Source organism: Heloderma suspectum, chromosome 2 (genome assembly GCF_057233095.1).
Source record: "Heloderma suspectum isolate Gila_16-S chromosome 2, 16-S_ref, whole genome shotgun sequence".
In the NCBI taxonomy this organism is placed as follows: domain Eukaryota; kingdom Metazoa; phylum Chordata; class Lepidosauria; order Squamata; family Helodermatidae; genus Heloderma; species Heloderma suspectum.
The window spans coordinates 264699779-264722933 of record NC_139459.1 but is presented as its reverse complement, the minus strand read 5'-3'; the positions used below and the strand labels follow the sequence as shown (position 1 = coordinate 264722933).

Below are 23155 nucleotides of genomic sequence, written 5' to 3'. Positions count from 1 at the left end.
AGAAATAGAATCAATGAAATGTTTAAAGGAAAAACAAATCTAACTTGGTGAACTTTTCTTTAATTTAGCGTAACATAAGTAGTGATAACCTCAGATTTTAGTTTACAATTTCAACACTTTCAATTGAGAATGCATTGAAAATCTTCCTATACCTATCCTAAAACATCATTATTTTTAGGAGGGCAAGCTTTAGCAATATACTGTGAACAAAACGTAAGAATTTCTAAAACAGAAAAAAAATCCAGAATATTTTCATTTTGTAAGTTCATTAGTAACAATGAATGGATGCCAACTGCAAATACAGTATTGGGTAAGCTTAGCCATTTCAAAGTTGTAGATGAGTAGTTGTCAGCATTATCATGCACTGTTCTTGAGGTTGGTAAAATGTATTAGGAGGCAATCCTATATGGATTGCCGGTAGCCTCTGAACTCAGAGGCTGCCGGGTATCCAATGCACAGCAGGAAGAGAGCAGAGAAAAAAAATCTGTAAAAAATCTTCACCTCCGTGCTCCAAACCACCCTGCATTTGTGCTAGACAGGCAATTTTGCCCGTCTAGCAGCAGCACCTCAGAGGGGAAGGGAAGGAGGCTGGGGCAACCATAGGATACATCGTATTGTGGCTGCCCCGGTCACCCCCTCCCCCGGGAATGCCCCCTTTTCCCCTGCCTCCACACTCTGTTTCTGAGTACCTTCATTTACTTCAGGTGATATAGTTGTAGTGTATCGGGATAAAAGTTAACATAGGGTACTTAAGTTTTGATGTTTACTAAATACAAGGAAAATAAACATGCTATATTAGATCACTCTAGGGCATAAGAAACTTTTCCAATGCAAATGAACCTTTGCAATTGGAAAATCAATTTGCATGGGAATTTTTTCTGATGCATAGAGTGATTTAATACAGCATGTTTATCTGCAAAATTTTGAGCTGGAAAATTATCTGGAAACATAGGAAATATTTCCATATAAATTCCATATAATTTCCAATTCAAAATTTTCTGGAAAACCCACATCACTAATGAACATCATTTGGGGTTGTGGTAGACAACTCAATGAAGATATCAACCCAATGCACAGCCGCTGTAAAAAAGGCAAACTCCATGTTAGGCATAATTTAAAAAGGAATTGAGAATAAAACTGTCAGTAACGACCACACTTGGAATAATGCATACAGTTCTAATCACCACACCTAAAAAAAACATATTGTACAGCTGGAGAAAGCACAGAAAAAGGGCAACTAAAATGATCAAGGGGCTGGAGCATCTCCCCTATGAGAGAAGGTTACAACAGCTGGGATTGTTTAGCTTGAGAAAAAGGAGGGTAAGGGGAGACATGACAGAGGTCTACAAAATTATGCATGGTGTGGAGAATCTGGATAGGGAGACATTTTTCTCCCTCTCTCAAAATACTAGAACCCGGGGTCACCCTATGAAGCTGATTGGTGGGAGATTCAGGACAGATAAAAGGAAGGACTTCTTCACACAGCTACACAGTTAAAGTACGGAATTTGCAACCACAGTATGTAGTGATGGCCACCAATTTGGATGGCTTTAAAAGGGGGTTAGACAAATTCCTGGAAGAAAAGGCTATCAATGGCTACTAGACTTGATGGCTATGTGCTACCTCCAATACCAGAGGCAATGAACCTATGTACACCAGTTGCTAGGGAACATGGGTGGGAGGGTGCTGATGCCCTGCTTGAGGGTTCCCAGTCAACAGCTGATTAGCTACTGTGTGAACAGAATGCTGAACTAGATGGACCCTTGGTCTGATCCAGCATGGCTATTTTTATGTTCTTATGAACATGTTGACATTTATCTTAAATGGCCATTTCTTAGTTATACAGGCCCCCACAGTCTTGTTTTTATATCTTCTGTAAAACCCACTTTAGATTAAAACAAGAACAAAAGCAAAGGCACTTGTTACTGACTTGGTCACTCATGGTTACTTCCCATGATTTGAATTAAGGTACTTCGACACTGTCTAGAAACCAGATTGTTAGTACACACATAATCCAAAGAGCCCTGATTACTAGAGAAGCATGAAAACAGAACCCTTTGAGTCCCAACAGTCAAGATTCAGGACACGAAATTTACCTCATAACTAAGACCAGCACAGTACAAGCCTAGACATACACGACACTGAATTTGGCCCTCTGAAAACTCTATCAGACTAATTCATGGAGGATAAGGCTATAAATGACTACTAGTCCTGATGGCTGTATATTACATCCAGAATTCTAGCTGACAGGGAACACATGAAGGAGAGTGCTGTTGTGCTTGCGTTCTGCTTGTAGGCTTCCCATAGGCATCTAGTTGGCCACTGTGGAAAGAAAATACTGGACTAGATTGGCCTTTGGTCTAATCCAACATGGCCCTTACATTCTGAACAAGTTGAACGCTGTCAAAACAAAGGGGAAGAATAGGGGTACCTATTGTGGGAGGCTTCCCAGACACAGGAGCAGATACATACTATTCTGCTATGCTTGAGGGTCACTGGATTAGGTAGCGCTCCACTTGTGCAACCTTCAGCACTCAATGATGAATGCAGCCTAGAGGTGGCAGAGGGAATGGGGAACATTCACACACCTATCCATTTCTGCAGGAAGATCATTGCTGTATTGGATTGAGGAAGTTCTTTCCAAAGCAGCAGGCTTTTGTGCAACATGTACAGTCAGTGTACGTGAAAAAATGTAAACCAAGTGTTAATACAGGTTATCTAGCTGAGGGCACATATGTTAAAATGAGCGTCATAAATGCACTGCGAGATGCCACAGAATACTGGTGCTACTAGAAAGGGCCCCCAAACTGAACGAAGTAGAAGCAGCTGCAACAGATAATGTATTTACAAGAAGAGCATTTTTTATTCTTTTTTAAGAGAAATTAACAGAGGCCATTCAAACTGTAGCCCGACAGGCTGTAATCCATTGCTTCAATGGGTTTTAAACTTGTGCAGTCTAAGACTGCAACCAAAGTAATTTGGTATGTAGCAAAATCTTGATGTACGGTAATTTTGATTCATATTTTACTCATCAATTTACATGTTTACTATTACAATATTCCACTGACATTTGCAGATTAAGCAGTGTGATTGGGAAAGGATATTGAGTAAAGCATGAGCAATAAGATTTCTTTGTGCCAAACTCAACTCTACTTTATTTCAAGATACAAAAGCAGCCCTAATAGAACCCAAGTCTAGGCACCTCTTTACGTCGTTCCCACACTGCTCCTACTCTGTTCCATCCCAATAAGGGCTGGAAGAGAGCTACAGTAGCAGGTCTTGCCTCCTTTAAGTAACATGATATTGTTAGTTAAAATGACATAACTGCTGCATGCCCCTTCTTTCAGGACTGAATAATGCTGACTACATGTATATACATACAATAAATCCCTATTTTTCCATTTCTTCAGTTCTAGGAGCTAGGGAAAATCAAATACAAAGCTGTGCATTTCACAGTTCATTTCTGGCTTTTTAAGATCCCACTAGCTACCAAAGCAGAAGTAAGTCATGGACAGAACAATCCTATGGCCACTAAACACTGTCTAGAGGTCCATAGGATTGTTCGGTTTCTGAGAAATGAGGTTGGAGCCAGGGCTTCGACCTCGGTTCTTAGAAATCGTGCTTCCCACCCCCTCCCCCTCCCCCTCGTAGCTAGCGCAGTTCTCTCCACACTTGCCATGTTGCTGCGCTCAGAGCACAGAGACAGGAAAAAGTGGGCAGTCCTGGGGGCGGGGAGGGGAGGAGACTGAAGAAGCTGCTTTACACAGCTTCCTATCGGGTCTCCAGGCCCTTTCACCCCCACTCCTCAATGCTGTGCCTAGACAGGTGAAATCACCCGCCTAGGCAAAAATGCAGAGCAGCTGGAGAATGGAGGAGAGGATCCTTTTTGTGCTCCAGTTGCCCTGCATAGGATAGACAGCAGCCTCCGATTTCGGAGGCTGGCGACTATCCAGATAGGATTGTGCCCTAAACCAACTTGATGTTATGTGGTAGCAGGCCACAGGGAAACATTACCCTTATTCTTTGTTCCCCGAAAGTTAAAAAAAAAACATGCAACCTGAAAATATGATTAAGAAGTCACATCATTAAGGACTAGAACTCAAAAGTAGTTGAATCAATTATCTTCCAAATCTTGGTAAATCAATGAGAAAATGTAAAGTTAACTTGATTATATGAATATATCCCAATGTCCCTATATATAGCAATTCAAGTCTGTTTCACATATTAGAAGTGCACAGGGCTTACAGAGGAATGTCTCTAAAAGTATCTATTAATCCAACAGGTAGCCAAAGAAAGCTCATATTTTTTCATTTCCTGTCTAAATGTAATGCATGTTTCACTCTTTATGCTATCTCTTGACAAATTTGGGATTTTGAGAATGCTGAGGGCACTCTCACAAAATGGCTTCCATAGGAGGCTTGCCCAGTCACAAAATCGCTACCACGGTGGGCATTGCTGGTCACAAAACACTAATTTCCCACAAGGTAAACTGGTGAGACTAAACAAAAAGTAACTTGCCCAAGAACCTAAATTCAAAGCAGAGGTACGGTCTGAGCTCCAGAACACAAAACCACACTTTTGAACCCAAATAAAGTGGTGCTGGAGGGCAGCACTTGGTTTTGTGGCATGCTAACTTCTCAGTTAATTTTTAATTTTAAAAGGTTTTAAGAAATAAAATAAAAATCAGGAGGAACAGGGAGCCTGATAGGCAACAAGGGAAGTAGCCGCAGGCAAACTGGTGCCCATGGGCATGATGTCAGAGATTCCAGCCTTCACCTATTGGGTGGCTAGAGTCTACCTATTTTACCACATCCCCACATTTCTGACTGGCAAAGTGTTCGGTAAACTTCACCCTATCATGTGGCCAGTTGAGTTAGATTTCCAGTTTCCCAATGGCTGCATATACAAATAGCCACCCAGTAGTAAACAGTTTTTGCAATCTTACTCTACTCTTATCTTTCAATTTTGGGGTTACCAGTGAAGAAAGTGGTTCCAGACAGAGGGGTACTAGCACTAACTATGAGAAAGCATTGTGCAGCTATTCTATTTTTTCTTCCTTAACGAATTTTCTGTGGTAAGAGAAATGACAGATGCAGAGGTGGGAAAACACGGAAGGGCTATGAGTGGAAGATACTGTCATCTGGACCCCATAAAATCCATGTATGAGGTATGGTGGCAGTGCCATAAAAATCTTGTCTGGATGCTCCCTGAGAAATGTTAATCCTCAATGATCTCACTTGAATGCTTTCATTCTTATATCTTCAAACATCACAGAATTTGACTGTTTATTCACCTGTCTATATTTACATAGCAATAGTTTCTGCACTTTATTACATATAGCAAATAATGATTGTCATATAGGTCAGTAAAATATGGTTTTAGAACCCAGAATAGGCCAGTATCATGTCAGATGAAGAAATGAGTCAGTCCTTAATCGTAACCAGACAGTAAATAAACAATGACTGCACAGTTGGGGTTGGCTGACATTGCATAATTATGTCGCCTAATTTCCTATATCCATATGATAGGAACATAGAAAGCTGTCTTATAACGAGTCAGACCATTGGTCCATCTAGTCCAGTATTGTCAACAGCGTCTTGCTGTAGGTGACCATGGTTTCAGGCAGAAGTCTTTTCTAGCCCTACCTGGAGATGATGGGGACAGAACCTGGCACCTTCTGCCTGCAAGCATGTGATCTACCACTGAGCTATGGCCCCTCCCAACAAGCGAGTTGCTGCCGTCTAGAAAGCACGATGAGCTGCCAGCTACACAGGGCCAAACCAGGAAACCCATCCTGCCCACTGGCATGTTCTTGCACATGAGCCCCATATATTTTTTCTTTGCTATATTTTTAATCCATCCAATAAGATTGCTCTGTGGGCGGATTACAACAATTAAAAGACTAAAATACCAACAGTTAAAATATAAAATACAATACAATATTTAAAAGAATAAAATACAATACCAAACAGACAGCACAACAATAGATAAAACAGCCATAAAAACTAGAATTAGATCTCTAAAATGCTTGGTGCCAAAAAGATAGCAATGTATGCAGCAAAAGAGTATTCCAAAACTGGGGTGCCACAACTGAGAAGGCCCTCTCTCTTGCAGCCATCCAGCTAGCTTTTGTCAGCAGAGGCACTCAGAGGAGTGCTTCTACAGATGATCTAAGGATCTGAGCTGTTTAGAGCCGTTGGTCAACACCAACACTTTGGACTGGGCTCAGAAATGGACTGGAACCCAGTGCAGCTGACAAAATGCTGGCATCACATGATCATATCATCCAGTCCCAGTTAGTAACCTAGCAGCTCTGTTTTGAATTTAACTGAAGTTTCCAAATAGTCTTCAAAGGTAGCCCAATGTACAACACACTGCAGTAATTCAACCGGGAGGTTACCAGAGTGTGGATAAGTGTTGCCGGGCTATATCTGTCCACATGGGCTCATAGCTGGTTTATCAACCTAGGCTGATAAAAGGTGTTCCTGACCACCAAGACCACCTAGACCTTCAGTGACAATGATGGATCCAGGAGCAACTGCAAACTACACACCTAATCTTTCAGGGGAAATGCAACCCTTTCCAAGATAGGGTGAATACCACTCATCCGGGCAGACAAACCAACTGCCAACAGTACCTCCATCTTGTCTGGATTGAGCTTCAGTTTGTTTGTTCTTATCCAGTCCATTACCCTGCTAAGGCACTGATTCAGGACATCCACTGACTCACCTGGGTTAGATGAAAAGGAGAGGTGGAGCTGGATGACATCAGTATACTGATGACATCTCAGCCCACACTGCTGAATTACCTCCCCCAGAGGTTTCATGTAGATGTCAAATAGCATGGGGGATCAAACTGAGGCCTGTGGAACCCTGTGACCTAATTGCCATGGGACAAAACAATAATCCTCCAGCACCACATTCTGGAATCAACCATTCAAGTAGGAATGGAACCACTGTAAAACAGTGCCCCCAACTCCCAAACTAGACAGCCGATCCAGAAGAATACCATGGTCAATGGTATTGAAAGCCACAGAGAGGTCCAAAGAGAACCAACAGGGTTGCACTCTGTCATCATTCTCTCTCAGCAAAATTAAAACTAGATGTAGATAAAAGAATAAACCAAGAATAAAAGAAACCATCACACATCACTAGGTTTTGGGAGCTTGCTAGCACATATAAGTACAGCAGAAGTCCCCAACCTTTTTGGACTCATAAGCACATTTGGGAATTTGAAATACTGCTGTGGGCACCACCACAAAATGACTCCCACAGAAGATGTGGCTAGCCTCATAATAACTGCCACGGGGGCCTGGCTAGTCAAAAGTGACCTAAAGAGATGGAGGGGGAAGACAAAGAACAAGACTAGATGCTGAGAGGAGGGAGAAACAGCAAGGGAAAGAAGTGGGGAGAGGAATAGCGAAGCTAGAGGCTGGGAGGGAGGGGGAAACAGGAAGGCAAGGCGATGTTGAAAGGACAAAGCTAGAGACCGGAGCTGGGGGAGAGAAACAATGATCTAGAAATAGTAAGGCTAGAAAGGGAGAGAAAGAAGACTGCCCTAACATTTTCCAAGGTTTTTCTTTAAAAAAAAAAAATCAAGGGAGCAGGGAATGGAGAGCTTCATGGGTGTCCTTCGAGGTCCCCACGAGTGCCATGGTGCCCTGTGGGTACCATGTTGGTGACCCCAGATATCAAGCCCCAGTCAGATTATAACCAACAGTATCAAGGGCATCAGAAAGATTTAACAGATTCTGCGGTACCTATAAAAACAACATGCAATGCATCCCTATATATTTTGGGATAGAGGTGGGCACACTAGCACACTATTCAGTCAAGCTTCAACAAGTGAGTATGCTGCCCTCTGACAAGCATGATAAGTTGTCAGCCACATAAGGCCAAACCAAGAAACCCATCCCATCCACCAGCATTTCCTGTTCAAGAACAAGAAAGATCAGGCTATCATAACCCCTGAAAAATAGATGTCACCTGATTGGGAGAGGCACTAGATGCTTAACAACCATTAACTTTCCAGGAATGCGGTTCCTAGGTACCACTGAAAAGCACCCCTGTTATCTGTTTGTTTCTATACACCATAACTGAGCCAACATAATGCACTAGCTCCCTGCAAAAATAAAATCTTATCCTGCATATGACACTAACACTGGAAATCCTATAAATTCAAATACTTAGTCCAGAACTAATGTTCTTATGTATATTTTGCATAATTATGTTTTCACTTGTATTTGAACTGAATATAAAAGAGTATCTGAGTATGTGCATATTCATCAGTTTTTAAATTTGCAAGCCTAGCTTCTCAGTGGCTAGTGTACACTTATTAACTATAGTGTGGTGCATTACTTGAAACAAACAAGACTTTTTTCCTTGAAGTCTAATTCCCTATCACTTGACTATATTAAGGCTTCCAAATTTACATTATATTTACCGGTAAAAGTGTGCCAGGAAAATAAGGAAATTTCACGCTGCTGTGGATTTTGTGCCCCCTGCCATCAGATTTGCAGTACTCCCAGTCAAATCCACATTGGAAGCCACATATGGCTGACCACTAGGAGAGCTGCAAAACAGATTAAGAAAAAGAAGACAAAATCCAGTTAGACTAACGTTCCTATTTTGGGAAAAAGAAATTGTAGTAAATAAGCTAAAACCTGGAAGACTTAAAAGCTTATTTGCATTGTTTTAACTCATCAAGACAGAAAGTCTGAAACAACTACTATTTTTACTGCCACCTCCTAAAGCACTTACAGTACTTCATCATTTTGATGAAGCGAGGTAGGATTGTTTCGTAGAGAAGCAAAGGGACACTGAACTACCTGAAAGTCAAGGTCACTGCCTCCCACATTTTTAAGAAGTGAGGGCTCAAACTCTATGCTGAGCTAGTTCCAGAAGCAACAAGATGCACATGACAAGGCTACTGGAATGTCTCATACAAAGTTCTTTTAATGCCTTGTTTCATTTCTGGTTCTTAAAAACAGAGCTACAGTACAGTTTAATGTTCTGAACTCTATAATTCATAGAATCATAGAATAGTAGGGTTGGAAGGGGCCTACAAGGCCATCGAGTCCAACCCCTGCTCAGTGCAGGAATCCAAGTCAGAGCATCCCTGACAAATGGCTGTCCAGCCTCGTCTTGAAGGCCTCCAGTGTGGGAGAGCCCACTACCTCCCTAGGTGATTGGTTCCATTGTCGTATTACTCTAACAGTCAGGAAGTTTCTCCTGATGTTCAGCCGGAATCTGGCTTTCTGTAACTTGAGCCCATTATTCTATGTCCTGCACTCTGGGATGATCGAGAAGAGATCCTGGCCTTCCTCTCTGTGACAACCTTTCAAGTACTTGAACAGCGCTATCATATCTCCCCTCAGTCTTCTCTTCTCAAGGTTAAACATGCCCAGTTCTTTCAGTCTCTCTTCATAGGGCTTTGTTTCCAGTCCCCTGATCATCTTTGTTGCCCTCCTCTGGACCCTCTCCAGTTTGTCTGCATCCTTCTTAAAGTGTGGTGCCCAGAACTGGACACAGTACTCCAGATGAGGCTTAACCAGTGCTGAGTAGAGGGGAACTAGTACTTCACGCGATTTGGAAGCTATGCTTCTATTAATGCAGCCCAAAAGAGCATTTACCTTTTTTGTAGCCACATCACATTGTTGGCTCATATTCAGCTTGTTATCGACAACAATTCCAAAATCCTTCTCACTTGTGGTGTTGTTGAACCACGTATCCCCCATCTTGGAACTGTGCATTTGGTTTCTTTTTCCTAGGTGCAGAACTTGGCATTTATCCCTATTAAATGTCATTCCGTTGTTTTCTGTCCAGCGCTCCAGTCTATCCAGATCACTTTGAATTTTGTTTCTGTCTTCCAAAGTATTAGCTATCCCGCCCAATTGTGTGTCATCTGCAAATTTGATCAGCATTCCCTGCACCTCCTCCTCCAAGTCATTAATACAAATGTTGAAGAGCACTGGGCCCAGGACTGAGCCCTGCAGTACCCCACTCGTTACCTCTCCCCAGTTTGAGAAGGTCCCATTGATAAGCACTCTGAGTCTGATTCTGTAGCCAGCTGTGGATCCACCGGATCGTTGTTTCATCTAGCCCACTTTGAGCTAGTTTGCTCTTCAGGATATCATGGGGCACTTTGTCGAAAGCTTTGCTGAAGTCGAGGTATATGATGTCTACAGCATTCCCACGGTCCACAAGGGAGGTGACTTGATCAAAAAATGAGATCAGATTCGTCTGGCAGGACTTGTTCTTGACAAATCCATGCTGGCTTCGAGTAATCACTGCATTGTTTTCAAGGTGCTTCCAGATGGATTGCTTTATCATCTGCTCCAGAATTTTCCCAGGGATTGATGTCAGACTGACTGGTCTGTAGTTCCCAGGTTCCTCCTTTTTACCCTTTTTGAAGATAGGGACAACGTTAGCCCTCCTCCAGTCATCTGGCACTTCCCCCATCCTCCATGATTTCTCAAAGACAATAGACAGCGGTTCTGAGAGTTCTTCTGCCAGTTCCTTTATTACTCTTGGTTGCAGTTCATCTGGCCCTGGAGATTTGAACTCATTCAAAGTAATGAGGTGTTCCTTGACCATATGCCTATCAATCTCAAGCTGCAATCCTGCCCCTTCAGCCTGTACTTGGCCTTTGCCAGGGGACTCATAGACCCTCTTTTGGGAGAAGACTGAGCCAAAGTAGGAATTGAGCACCTCTGCCTTTTCTTTGTCATCTGTTATCATTTTGCCATCCTTATTTAATAGCTGAACAACCATTTCCTTCCTCTGCCTTTTATTATGCACGTAGCCGAAGAAAGCCTTTTTGTTGTTTTTAGCACCCCTCGCTAACCTCAGCTCGTTCTCAGCTTTAGCCTTCCTGACGCCATCCCTGCAATTCTGTGCTACCTGCCTGTACTCTTCCTTTGTTACTTGGCCTTCTTTCCACTTCCTATATGTGTCCTTTTTTGTTTTCAGGTCATCCCTAAGCTTTTTGTGAAGCCACATTGGCTTCTTCTGTTGTCTTCCACCTTTGCTTCTTGTTGGAATTGTTTGTAATTGTGCCTTGGGAATTTCCTTTTTTAAAAACTCCTACCCATCTTGGACTCCTTTTCTCATTAGAGTCGCTTGCCATGGGACCTTACTGATCATTGTTCTGAGTTTATCAAAATCAGTTTTCCTAAAATCCAGGGTACGCGTTTGACTACACTCGGCTTTTGCTTCCCTTAGAACCAAGAACTCAAGTACAACATGGTCACTTTCCCCCAGAGTTCCTGTAACTGCTACTTTATCCACTAAGTCATCTCTGTTGGTTAGGATGAAGTCAAGGATAGCCGATCCTCTAGTTCCTTCCTCTACTTTCTGTAGGAGGAAGTTATCTGCCACACAAGTCAGGAATTTCCTGGAGGGGCCATGTTTTGCAGAATTTGTCTCCAAACAAATATCGGGGAAATTGAAGTCCCCCATTATTACTACATCATGCTTCCTGAAAACATTGGCTATTTGTTTTTCAAAAGTTTCATCCTTGTCTTCTCCTTGATTGGGTGGCCAGTAGTAGACTCTGACCACCAGTTTCCTTTTATTCTTTGCTCCATTTATTTTGATCCAGATGCTCTCGATGGGGCTACCAAGCTCATCCTCCTGTATTTCTGTGCAGAGATATGTATTTTTCACATACAGCGCAACCCCACCTCCCTTTCTGTTCCTCCTGTTCTTTTTGAACAAGTTATATCCTTCAATTGCTGTATTCCAGTCATGAGAGTCATCCCACCAAGTCTCAGTTATACCTATCAAGTCATAATTTCCCTCCTGTATTAAGAGTTCAAGTTCATTCTGTTTGTTTCCCATACTCTGGGCATTGGTATATAGACATCGAAGACGACATGCTTCATAGTCTGGCTTTCTTCCTACATGTATCTGAAGACTATTACTGGGTGCTATCAGAGCTGTTCTCTCCGTTGCAGTGCATGCACCTACGTTCATTGTTACCCACAACATTACATCTCCCTTCCCCGTAGGATTCAGTTTAAAGATTCAACTACTTAATGCACACTGAGATCACATCTCCAAAGAGGAGATTGCATTAATGTAGATAAAAGTTTACCAAGTACGGATGTAGGTCTTAGAAGTGGATGGAGAAAGAATCAGAAGGTTCTTTTGAGATGTGGAAGAGGCCAACAAGAAAATGGCAGGATGTAGGCAAGAAAATGGCAGGATGTAGGCATACAGAATGGGAGTGATCTAAAACTGGGAGAGGGGATAAAACAGTATCTGAGACAGTGACAAAGGAAATGAGAGGATGGTTTCATCAGGAAGTATAACACTCCTTCTCTGTCATTTTCAAGCTAAGACCTTACCAGGTCATAAGAACAAAAGAAGAGCCATGCTGGATTAGACCAAGTTCCATTTCGTCCAGCATTCTGTTCACATAATGGCCAATTACCTGCCATGGGAAACGCACAAGCAGGACATGAATGCAACAGCATCCTCCCACCCATGTTCCCCTGCAACTGGTGTACATATGCATACTGCCTCTGATATTGGAGGTAACATATAGCCATCAGGACTAGCAGCCTGCGATAGCCTTATCCTCCATGAATTTGTCCAATCCGAAGCCATCTGAATATACATCGCTATATCTTGTAGTAGTGAACACCATAGTTTAACTATGCACTGTATGGAGAATTATTTCGTTTCACTAACCTGAAACTCCCACCAATCAGTCTTATGGGATGAAGCCAGGTTCTATTATGAGAAAGGAAGAAAAATGTCTATCTACTTTCTCCACACTATGCATAATTTTGTACATCTCTATCATGTCTCCCGTCACTTGCCTTTTCTCTAAGCTAAACAGTCCCAGATGTTCTAACCTGAAGAGAAAGGGTCAACAAGAAGCTGGAGATGCTGAATTGGGCAGGGGTAAAATTATGGGTGGAAATGTGTTTTCTACAGTCAACAAGCATAGGTTGGGAGCTGAAACCAAGAGAATACACATACCAAGGTAATGCAGAAAAAGCAGAATATGAGGACAGCAAAATCTGACATGTATGGGTCAACCATGATATATCATCTCCTTGCTGAGCAATTATATTTCCTCAGCTTATTAGCTTAAACATCTCATAAAACATTCTGTACAAATCATCCAAACAGCTTCTCCTTTGCAATCATTCATTTAAACTCATGCTTCTTGTACATGCAGAAATTGGACAATATTCCAAAAGAAGCCTTATCACTGCTTTATGCTGTAGCTCTTAATACTAACCTATTGCTACTGAAATGCATTTAATATCTGCTGAAACGGCATTTCCTTCCTTTCAGGCTATTTCACAGGCAGCCCACAACCCCAAAGGCTCTTTTCTCCTAAACTGCTTTTAGATGAACTTCCACCTTATAACAAAAATGTAATAATGCTGAGGAACAAGCATGTTACTAGGCACTCACGTTGGCACCATGCATCATTTTCCTCATCTGAAAGTTTTATTACATATGCAGAAATGTTCTCCCTTCCAAGCAGGACATTATGGGGAACAAGGAGTATATAGCTTCATGCTTTGGTGGGAGCGTGTATAAACAGCAAAATCATATACACGTTTTTAAAACAAGGTATTCACTCAAAACACACAGGGAATAAGTCCTATATCTGAGTTTCCTGTGAACTCAAAACAACTTTTATCTTCCAGGAGAAAACCATGGCAAGCTATAAGCCAGAGGTGGGTAACTTGTAGCCCTCCAAACATTTTGGCTTACAACTCCCATCATCCCTCACCATTGGCTATGCTGGCTACAGCTGATGGGAGTTGTTGGCCAAAACATCTTGAGGTCCACAAGCTGCCCACCCCTGCATAAATAATAGACAAAGAAAACCACTCTGCACAGTCTAAACATTTCAAACTTGACCCAGGTAGTCCTGGGTAAACTACTACGTAACTACTGTAAATTATAATCCAACAGACATAAACCCCACACCATGTTGTGCAATCCAGAAGTGTCAATGCACAGAATAGGATACCCGATTTTGATGCAACAATGTACAGCTGTGTCACTGCACAATGTAAGTAAGAAGCAACAGTAAGAACCGGACATGGAACAACCAATTGGTTCAAAATTGGGAAAGAAATACTGTATATTGTCACCCTGCTTATTCAATTTATATGCAGAGTACATCATGAGAAACGCCGGGTGGGATGAATCACAGGTCGGAATTAAGATTGCTGGGAGAATTATCAACAACCTCAGATACGCAGACGATACCACCCTAACGGCAGAAAGCGAAGAGGATCTAAAGAGCCTCTTGTTGAGGCTGAAAGTGGAGAGTGCAAAAGCTGGTTTGAAACTCAACATTAAAAAAACGAAGATCATGGCATCTGGCCCCATCACGTCCTGGCATATAGAAGGGGAAGAAATGGAAGCAGTGACAGATTTTACTTTCTTGGGCTCCAAGATCACCGCAGATGGTGACTGTAGCCATGAAATTAAAAGACGCTTGCTCCTTGGGAGGAAAGCTATGGCAAACCTAGACAGCATAGTCAGAAGCAGAGACATCACCTTGCCGACAAAGGTCCGTCTAATCAAAGCTATAGTTTTCTCAGTAGCAACGTATGGCTGTGAGAGCTGGACTATAAGGAAGGCTGAGCGCCGTAGAATCGATGCTTTTGAACTGTGGTACTGGAGAAGACTCTTACGAGTCCCCTGGACTGCAAGGAGGTCAAATCAGTCCATCCTAAAGGAAATCAACCGTGAGTGCTCATTGGAAGGACAGATACTGAAGCTGAAGCTCAAATATTTTGGCCACCTAATATGAAGAGAAAAGTCACTGGAAAAGACCCTGATGCTGGGAAAGATTGAAGGCAAAAGGAGAAGGGGACGGCAGAGGATGAGATGGCTAGATAGCATCACTGATGCAATGAATATGGACTTGAGCACACTCCGGGAGGACAGGAAGGCCTGGCATGCTATGGTCCATGGGGTCACGAAGAGTTGGACACGACTGAACGACTGAACAACAACAGCTTGCTCACCTTAATGGCATCAGCTGAACATCTTCCCAGCCCCAATTCTTCTACAAGTAGTTTATGGCACAAGCAATGAAGAAAAAATACTTTTAGTATTTTATAAGTAAGTAGGTGGATATTTGTGTAAGTGCACACACGGTATAAAAATCAGAACTGGCTAAGGATACTAATATTTATCTTAACAATCGTCTAAAACTCTAAGTTGTTTTCCATGGTAATTAAGAGAACAGGCACACCAACGTAGTTTTATTTCCTCTTTAGCTTTGATTACCTACATATCTGAAGCTGTCATTTCAATTTACGATGACTTGCTATTATTGCATCCTGTGATCCCCTCTTCATACAAGGAATGGAACATTTCCCCGTTTTCAAAGGTCATGTTGTCATATGGCATATGAAACCTAAGGTTCTGCAGCCATACTGCAAACAACACAATAGCAGAACCATACAATTTACTATTAATGTCAAGAACACAATACAGCAATAGTGCAAGACCGAGCAGTTGATTGTTTGACACACTTGCTTGTGAACTGCTCCCGTCTCCCTGCTTGCACCACTACTTGATCTGTGACTGGCAGACACCATACCGCTGCACTGTATTTCCCCAGCTTGAACGAAATGCAGTGAAGTACAATGGCCGTTTCTGCATGTTCTTGCCCCCTCATTGCACACATCTCAGACTGGCAGCTTCTGTAGTGCTAGAACAGGGCTGGAACAGGGCAGGCCTAACCACTATGCACAGGATGGCCTTTAGGTCAAAGGTTAGAAAGGAAAAGCTCCAACAACTTTAGCAACTGACCACCATAACAGAGAAATCACTCTGTGGTGCACAGAAAAGTCCTCTCCCACCAATTCTAACAGGTTGCTAATCTTCACAGCCTGCTACACAGAACTGCAGTATTAAAGCAGACAGCTGCCATCCTGCCTGCTACTTCCAGCCCTCCTTGACGGTAGTGTGCAGAAGCCTGGACAAATCCAAGAAGTATACAAAGCTTCTTAGATGTCAATTTTAGGTGGTCATGAATCATTCTGGTTGGGACAAATATGAAGTTCTTTTTTTCTTTTTCTGAATTGTTATGCAGGGTCAACACAGGCATTCATATAATGGCTCAGGATCTTTGCTCTTCTACCTTGTTCAAGTGTTGGTTTAACTCCACAACTTTGCATGTAGCTATTTATCCAGAGCAAATAATTCTTGCTATGCCCAATGCTCAAGCCAACTCTGTCAAAAATAAGTGCACATATGACCCTACACCTTGTTCATCCTGCACACCTTACCATGCAAAAGCACATGGAAAAACTGACACAGAAAACACAGTGGGAATCTATCCTCTATTCCAGTTATTTACATACTGAGTGCAAATGCACTAATAAGCACAAAAACTGTATATATCCGGCTGACATGGTTCTCATTTCTTTCTCACACTTTGGGGGAAATTGACTTAGGAACTCTGACTTTAAATGCATAGTACAATGTGCCTAGCAATTATGAAACAGGGTATATTCTTACAGAACTAATAAGAGAGTCCTAGAACTGAGGTTCTGTTTAGACAATCCATCATACTATCAACTTTTTCTTTAAAAACCAAACCATTAATCAGTTCTCAGCTACACTCCAGTGGTCAGCTACTTTTTCAGGAAAGAAATATGAGGACTCGAGTATCAATGCTAAACCTGACAAATTTATTTTTAAGCTGTATACTTCAGGGAATAATTAATGCTGCTTAATAGTCACTTTAAACCATGCATGCACTAGCAATAGACATGCCTAAACTAACACATTGGCTTCTCAGCTTTAAGGTAAGCTACATGTGGAAGCTACATGAATTCATAAGAACCTAGTTTGTGTGTGAAGTGAAATTTTACAGCCTAATTATAATGTGAGAAGTCATAAAAACAGTACCTTTCTGCTGCACTAATAATGATCTTTTGTAATATTTGTCTAGCACCACGCCTCAGTCTGAAGTAGGTAATTGGGTTGCATACAATATGTTAGATAGAGATTAGACTGCTGCCACAACGGCAACTGAAATTTGAGTTTACTTTGAACGTATGAGGACAAAATGTTTAAGTTTATATAACACACTGTATCTCAAATGCTTCACTGACTGTTAACTTGTTTCATATCCTTTTAAGGTATGTTGTTCAGTTACCAATATGGAAACCAAATATACACATGGTAATATGGATGGCCTAGTGCAGCCTTGTTTTTAAAAGGCTTGCCTGGTCACCACAGGTAACTGGGAATTTCACCTGGGTGAATAAGCAGGCTGCCAGACGAGGGATGGAGTGTTTGGCCCTTCCTCTCGCTGCTCTCAGTGTATCTACACTGGGCAGAGTGAAGGGAAAGCCCCCTTTTCTCCACCCAGCATAAAAAACAAGCCAAAAGAGGCATGGAGCGCATCATCTGTCCTCCGCTAGCCCAGTACATTTCCATACTAGATGTGCAGGAGATGAAGCTCGATCCTATGTGCCCAGCATAGAAATTAAGAGGGATGGAGGCAGAGGGAGGGAGCGCTCCTTCCTTCTGCCACCAGCGTGCTGTAAACCTCCTGCACATTTACCATAGGAACATGACGGACTGGTAATGAAGTGACAGAGCAATCTATGCCTCCAACACCAGCCTGCTTCATATTTACACTGGCTGTGCCAGAACAAACTTCACTTTCTTCACATTCCACACAGAAATACAGTGGGCTGATGGCAGAGGGATGGAGCAATGCGCTGTCACTGCCAGCCTGCTTAGTTCCTATGATGGATGCACAGGCCAGGGCTTTGCCTCCTGCAAGTCTAGCATAAAAACATGGTGGGAGAGTGGAGAGGGGCCTTTACTGCTAGAGCCAGTGTGGTGTAGTGGCAAGAGTGTTGGACTAGGAGCTGGGAGATCCAGGTTCTAGTCCCCACTCAGCCATGGAAGCTCACTGGGTGACTTTGGGCCAGCCACAGACTCTCAGCCCAACCCACCTCACAGGGTTGTTGTTGTGAGGATAAAATGGAGAGGAGGAGGATAATGTAAGCCGCCTTGGGTTCCTTGCAAGAGGAAAAAAGGCGGGGTATAAATGCAATAAATAAATAAATAGTCTACTTGCTTTCTACACTGGATGTGTAGGAGGCAAAGTCCATTCCTGCACATGCTGGAAATCAAGAAGCAGGCTTGTGGAAGAAGCATGGATCACTTCAGCCCTCCGCCACCCATCTGCTGCACTTCTGTGCTGGATGTGCAGGAGGCAAAGCCGTTTCCTGCACATTCAGCATACAAACCAAGGGAGCTCATGCAGGAGGCAGGGAAGGTTCATTTCTAGATTGCAAAATGCTTTACAAGCCTACATTTTACTCATAAGAGGAATTGGAAAATGAGGAATCGAGTGCTATATATACCCACCAGCCACTAAGAGTAAAAGCAGATGAGTAAACTTTCTGCAGGTCAGTTTACTTTGGGGTCAAATTTACAAGGCCAGCCTAGCGGAAAACAGGCCAGGGCTTCAGATACCCTAGTTAGTTTTTTTATTCCTTCACTACAGATGCCTTTGCCATCTTAGCCACAGGCTGAAGTTCAAGTGTTATATGTAGGAGATCACAATGCCATGCCCCATACCCATCCGCACCTAGCGTTAACACACTGGATGCAACTTTTGCACACAAACATGGGAGTTCAATACACAAAGGCTTAATCTATGCAATATGTACACTGTCACATTAAGGTGTACAGATCACAGAAATTGTTTTGGACTTAAACGTTAGTTGGAACATGCCACCATGATCTCCATCCACACTGTCCCAGTGCATGTAGGATTTAAACATCAGCATAGCAGATCCTTTCCCAGCCTGATGGCCTGCAGATGTTTTGGGCTACAATGCACATCAGCCCCAGCCAGCATGGCCAGTGGTCAGGGATGAAGGGAGTTGTAATCTAAAACATCTCAAGGACACCAGGTCGGGGAAGGCTGGCATACCATTACGAAAGTTATTTAACCTATTTGCATCTTAATTCCATACCCAAAGAACAGGAGTAACGTAAACTACTTACTGTCTCCCAACCCCTTTCAACATTTCCACCAGGATGCAACTTACTGTAATGTATTGATACAGCTAAGGTTCCTTTTACTATTTCAGAACTGTATTGGTCTACCACTGTGGCATACATACTAAAAAATATACCCTATTAATCCAGAGAAACTAAAGATGAAAAATGAACATCTAAAGACATAAAATACTAAAAATCGTTACCTGCCCATGCATTTATTTTTATATTTCAGTTCTTCCTCAATGAGTCAAACACGAACAGCCTGAATTTATTAAGACTGTACTCAAGAGTTCACAGCAAAGTGATGCATATCAGTCTCCTTTATAAAAAATGAACTGATCCAAGTGACACAGGTGAAAAGTGAATAAAGCTTTAATCCATATGCGAATGGCTCCATTTCAGCAACAGTGTGAATAAACCCCCAGAGAAGGCTTCATTCCTAGCAGAACACTCCGGAGTCCAGACGAACCAGCAGGGAGAACACAGGGTGGATAATTCTGTAAAATTACCCCACTGGAAATGTAGATAAATCCCCAATTACAGGACCTGCTCTAGGATAAAAAGAAATGCAAGACACAATACAGTTACCAGTCAACACTTGCAAACCTTTACATTCACACCAAATAATTACCATCAGCATTCCTTAAACCTATTGAATGTAAAATCTCTGTTACCAACAAGGTAAAATCCAGATAAGAAGATAACCTTGAACATACCAAACACTGCAAAAACCCTTAACTGTTTAGCACACAATTCAAGTACTTCCTACAGGGAAACTGTTCAACATAATCATATGAAAGCAAGATTTTTTGCCTACTTTAGATTAACAAGCGAACAATAATCTTTTATCTATCTTATTTAGATAACACTGCAAAATCCTGAAAGGACACAGGTTTTACTAAAAATGCCTAACTTTTTGTTCCAGACATGGAAAACAATAACAACCCTCTTGCACTACAGGAAGATTATAATAAATCTTTACATAAAAACTCACCTTACATATTCTTAAAACAGGAAAGAGGCAGGTTATCCCAAATGAGCTGTTATTACATTGTTAGCAATCATTTTACATATTGTATTTTTACAGTTCTGGTACAAGCTACAGCCAATATGGAAATAGCACTGAACTGAATATAAACGTCATGTAAAAACAAGACTCCCACACACGCACACTCTGCATAAAAATATATGGTGAAGAGAGGTTTTTTAAATAAAATTGACAATTGTTTGCTACCCCTTAAGAATCTCCCTGTTTTTCCTAACTACAAGGAACTGCTTGCTGAAGTTTAATTTTCTCAGCAGCCTAATACTGTCCTTTATTAGATACCAAAAACCACACAGAACACACTTGCTTTTGTACCTAACCCCCAAGAGATTTGCATTCTAATCCTCCTGTCTACCCCTACATGTGTGTTCTACAGTCTCTGTGGCCCAGCCACCTACCTGCATATAAACACAATTCCTACCCCCATCTCATTACATTGGACAGAATGGCTGTCAATCAGTTCAGCTAACGCTCTTTCCTTTCTGTTTCAGACACAGGCTGTCTATTGTGGCCTCCTTACTGCCAGCTAGGCCTCTCAGCTACAACAGTAGTCAAGCAAGCTGAAATGTATCATGACATACCGATTTTTGTTTCCAAGAACCAGGCTTATTTATCCACAGCATGGCTTTTCTTAGACTTATGTTTTCTAATTTAAACTAAATTTTCTTTCAGACAGTGATGGGTGTGAGTGGCAGGGTGGGGGTGAGAGACAGCTGGGCTCCCTTTCTTCCTGCTAATTTCTAACTAGATTCCACCAGAAGTGCTTAAGCCTTCAGTTCTTAGTAAGCTTGTTTCTTCTACTCCTGTCATTTTCTCTTAGTTGCTTTTCGGGCAAACTGCTACAGAGGATTTGGGGGCACTTGCAGTTCTGCGTCCATCCTCTCGGCAGAGTAAGCTCGCAAGTTTGTAGAATCCTAACAGCATTTGGACACATCAAAAAAGGAGCCCTTCCTCCCCCTCCCGCCAGCAACCTTCTTCGCGCCCCCCCCCATTCCAGCTCTTGTCAACAAGCACTCAAAACGTCACTTCCTCCAGAACCTTCCCATAGCTTCCAGGAAGGCTCACTCACCCACCCCTTCAAGTGCAAAGCATCCATCCTCTTTCCCAGACCCAAAACTTTCCCAGACCCCAAAACTCATTCCTGCCAAACGCCTATATGCAGCTTTGCTTCCTTGAAAAACAATGCTCTGTAGATCCATTATGCTGGCTCCAAGCGCCCAGGCCGCCGCTGCCGCCACCGCATACACGCACCAAAGATTTAAAACAACAACAAAAAACCACCCTCCCTCAACCCCTCCACAGCAATAGGGCCCCCGCTCAAACTATCGCAAACAGACACAGTTTCCCTTCCCGAACTTTTAGTAGCCACCGATGCCCCTTTACTCCTCCCTCCCTCTCACACACGCAAGCGCACTCACACACGCGCACTCACTTTCTTCAAAACACCTCACCAACACCCCCAAGAATGCATTTCATACACCCCAGAAAAACTGGGCCTACTATTTTTCTCTCATCTTTCAACAACTCCCCTTTCTGCTCGTCCCCCCGTCTCCAAGAACACCATCTCCTTACTCTCTGGAGTAGTAATGTTCCCTGTTTCTCCCCCCCCCTTTTTTTTTTTTTACTATAAAAATAGTAACAGTGGTTTCCCCCCAGGACCGAATACAACCCCCCGTCTGACCATCAACCTCTTCCCAGCGTTCTCCAGAGCACCAGTTCTGTGGCCCCCCGCCTTTAACGTAGCAATACCTCCTGCCGTCCTCCCTAAGCTCCACTGCCACCCCGGACATCCCGACCCACAATATATCCCCCCCGCCCCCGGAAAGTCAGCCATCGCTCCCCCCGCCTGCCCACCCGATCTCGAAGCAGCCGCACTCCCCGCCTGCCACCAGAATCGCTCGCACTCCCGTAATCGTTACCCGGAGTAGTCTCGAGCCGTTGCCCGCCCCCTTCCCCCTCCTCCGCTGCCCACCTCCGTCCCCTCCCGTCAAAAAGCTGCTCACCTCAGGCCGCGGCCGCCGCCGCCCGATGTAGCCACCCGAGGCGGAGGGGGGGCGGCGAGGAAAGGAGAAGAGCAACCTGAGCGCCTCGACCACCACCTCCTTTCCCCCCGTACCTGTAGCTGCAGCATCCCCGTCTCTGCGCTGCCTGCCTGGCTCTTTGTTTCCTGCCGCGGGCCGGACGGGAGAACTGGCTCCCCCCGCCTCCTCCGCCGCCGCCTCCTCCTCTTCCTCCTCCGCCTCCTCCTCACACTCATTGAAAGCAAACAAGCATCATGGCGGCGGGAACGACGGCAGGGGTAGCGGCGAGGCCCGGCCCACATCGCTCGGCTCGGCGCGCCGAGGCCGCCCCCTCGCCGCCGCGATTGGGTGGCGGCGCGGGGCGGAGACGCGAGCTGAGGCGGCGAGCGACCCGCCGGCCGACGCTGCTTTGCCTGACTGCGGGGCTGCCGAAGGACCGCGGCGCGTCAAGCTACCGTCGCCCGCGGGGAGAGGAGCGAGGCCAGCCGGGGCATACTTGCACGGGAGTAAGCTTCGCTGGATGCAGTGGGGGCTTACCTCTGAGTAGGCATGCGCGGGCACCGAGCCCTGGGTGCCCCAGGCCCGGGCCGGGCCGGAGAAGGGTGAGTTGAACAGCCCGGTCCCCAGGCAGCGCTAAGCGCGCCACACATTGAATCCAGTGGGTTTAACTCGCCTAAGGGGTGCACCTAGGGCTGGATCTGAGGGGCCCAAGGCCAGGGTCCCTCAGCCCATCCCCCCCAAGACCACCCAGGGAGGGACAAGTGATGGGGGCAGCAGCAAACAGGCCCGGCGTCAGTACCTGGGCATGCTGGGGCCCACCGGTGCTAATTCAGCTCGCCACCGCACTCTTAAAATTATACATACATACATAAGCGGTTGGCTGAGCATGGATGTGTTTACAGATGCTCATTCTATTACTTTTACTGGGAAAAAAATCTAACCTTTTCTACAGTAAAATAGTGCATAACCCCAAGTAAATGTGTCAGGGCAGCAAACCGAACTCCATTTTATTCCTGCAGTCATGAGGGTGCCATGATTTAAGTGAGTTAAGTCATGTCAAA

The 23155-nt window shown here is 43.7% G+C and overlaps 1 protein-coding gene across 9 annotated transcripts in view; it reads right to left on the bottom strand.

Annotated features, from left to right (window-relative positions):
- Positions 1–22247, bottom strand: part of CNOT6 (CCR4-NOT transcription complex subunit 6) — a 48090-nt gene extending 25843 nt beyond the window's left edge. For 3 of the 9 annotated variants that reach the window (XM_084839119.1, XM_084839112.1, XM_084839118.1), the window contains exon 1: positions 22190–22247. The gene's annotated coding sequence lies outside the window, so the exon portion shown is untranslated. Of the gene's footprint in view, positions 1–8442; positions 8572–19231; positions 19580–21927; positions 21984–22076 lie in introns of those variants that run through there. The other 6 variants (XM_084839120.1, XM_084839114.1, XM_084839115.1 and 3 more) reach the window with 5 other exon arrangements.
- Positions 22248–23155: the final 908 nt, after the last annotated feature.